We start from the raw sequence: 2,882 nt of genomic DNA on the forward strand, positions 1-2,882 counted from the left end.
GCTTACAAGTTGTATATTTGGTGTGCACTATCTTTGCTATGTGCTCAGGCTGTATGTTTAGTAAATGTATTTTCGCGCCAATAGACTTAGCTCCACATGTTGTCAGCGCACCTGAACTTTTTTATTTGTGATGGATTATTAGAATGTTGGTGACATTGACAATATAGCACAGTTTTAACAATCTTTTACGATGTAATAATTGTTGTACTCATCGGATCTTGTGCGACTCTCGCAGTCCAAATGCTGCATTATGACGACGCCAGATATTCTTATTTTCTGACAGAATGTAAGCTATGTACATTTATCACCAATTTTTATAATTGCGCTACTATCTTTATAAAATGTTTGTTCAATTATGTATATACACTCTATGCTTCATTTTTGTATTTTTTTGTGTTCAGGCAACTTTTGCAGTGGTACTTGAAAATGGCCGTAAGGCCGAAATTGCAAACATAAGCGACTATGATGTCTTTTAAAAATATTATATGACTGTGAATCCCAATCATGAGAAGTTAATAAAAAAGCAATCATTTTCACAGTATCGAGCAACCATACAAATGCTGCATTTTTACTTTTTGCCACTGTACCAGTACAATATGAACCCAACAGAACTGACCTGGAGCCAAGTTCCGGAATTTTCTCAGAAATAACAAGACTATTACGTACTGGAACTAACGCACGCTGCTTTTTCACGTGCCATTGTCTGAACGCTGGCGGGATATAGAACGGCACGTAATAAAACAAGAGGAGAAAATGCTTGCGCTTGGTTGGATTTGTAGATTCTGTTGTTGATAGGCTCGTTATGAATGTAGCAGGTGACACTTTCAGAACTGAAACGTACTTCTCGGATTCGGATAAGGAAGGAGCTAAGAGATTACCAGGCGAGGTAATTAATACCTTTAGTGGCTTCAGTACCCACCAGTCTGTGAAACCCCTGCAGTACGCTTTTGCATTACACACAGTTCGCTCGGAAAAAGTACCCTATGTTTAAGTTAGAAATTTTCGTCACTCTTGAAGTGCGCGGTTGCGCTGGAGTTTCTCCGAATATTATTTCGTTCTCTTAAAAAATTAAATGACATTCGAAGCTATATTGTTGCTTTGCTCGTCTCTTTTTACGTGTAAACTGCAGCTGTCCAAGTTTATTGCTTCGGTAAAGTATTATCGCTCACCCTATATGCGCGAAGACGTATCCTTACAATCGTACTCGACTTTGCTGCTCACAGCTTGGCTTTCGCTCCACGTCAAACCAAATCCAGTGAGATTCAAGCAAACACGGAGGAATACATGGCGTAATGTTTACATCAGAGCTTTGCTTCAGGAATGAGTGGTACTGTTCTATACAGCAATGAAAACGCATTTCTCTGCATATAGCTTTACATGTAGTAAGTACGATAAAGAGGGCATCCCAATATCTTGAGCAGGCCAAGCAACTATTTGTCCAGGAGCAAAACAAAAAATACACCAAGCAAATGTTGCTTAGCTGCCAGTGCTTTTAATCAGTGCTTTTGCCTTTCTTGCAACTTTCTCCGTTACGAAGATGTGAACGACAATGCGTCTTTTTTGAAGTAGCACCCTGTATTTATTAATTTGTTTATTTATGTAGCTTCCCGTCAGATTTGCATGTATTTTCCACAATGGTGACCAGTTTCGAACGAGTTGGATCATTTTCGACCATCGCCTGCGTCTTTGTCACGTGACTGCACAGTAATTCCTGTTCTTACAGAACGTGAGGTCTCTGTCGTGTTCCTCAGCGCACTGTTGCAGGATCCTGGCCTTGCAGCACGGACAGTGTTATCCTGCTGAAAGATTCCACCGCCGTGAGGGAGGGCGTAGAGAATGAAGAGAAGCAAGTGGTCCAGAACAGTGTTCGCGTAGTTCATAGGTATCAGAAAGCTTTCGATTACCATTTCTGTCCACACTGAAGCGAAAGTAACTATACAAAAAGGCGTAATTCACGAGAGATGCACGTTTGTTATGCCGCCGTGTGGCTCCCTGAATGAGCCACCTAATCTAACTTGACGGTTTTCCCCGCGAAAACACAATGTTTGTAAATGTTATATAAGCCACTTAATTACCATACACACTGAAGACGCCAGAAACCGGTCAGAGATAAGATAGTGAATATCTAACGAATTTTACCCATCGGCTATTGACCAACACCTCAACATTAGTATCTGCATTACAAAGTGTTAGTTACCGCAAAAATTTTATTTCGTTTTGACAATTGGAGTTCAATAGGCTCCTCCCTGAAGACACCATACAAAGTTGTTATTGATGTAGCAGTTTTATGAAACGAAGAGCAATTCGATTATACGTCGGGACATTGTCTGAAATAGAAATCAAATCAACTATTTACTAACAACTACACTAAACTACACTTTACACTCTTTTCACACTTTATTTTCGATTTTCATTGTATCACTCTGACTATTCATACATCACTATTTGTGTTTATTCACTCACTGCACTACTTTTTCGCATACTGAATCCTACCTTTCAGGAAATTTACGGTGCATCACCAAACGCCTTGTTGGGCCCACGGAGTGTATCTGCGTGTGTGTGTGTGTGTGTGTGTGTGTGCGTGTGTGTGTGTGCGTGCGTGCGTGCAGGCGTCCCACGCACATCCTGTTCCACGCCGCGACGAGTTGTTTTCGCGCCGCTATCTATGCATCGGGGCGTTCTCCGGCGTGCGTTGTTCTGGGTTCGACGCGCGGCACAGGGCGTTCCCTGGAACCGATGTGCAGAGAGGGGAGCGGAAAGAATAAGTATGACCGCTACAGCCAGCCGGCAGACTTATGTACTCACACACGCACTATAACCCAGCAGGTCGGAAACCCGTCGGTGTAGGATGAGAAATGCTAGTACTGGCGTGAGACACCGCC

The sequence above is a fragment of the Schistocerca serialis genome, chromosome 11 (genome assembly GCF_023864345.2).
Source record: "Schistocerca serialis cubense isolate TAMUIC-IGC-003099 chromosome 11, iqSchSeri2.2, whole genome shotgun sequence".
In the NCBI taxonomy this organism is placed as follows: Eukaryota; Metazoa; Arthropoda; class Insecta; order Orthoptera; family Acrididae; genus Schistocerca; species Schistocerca serialis.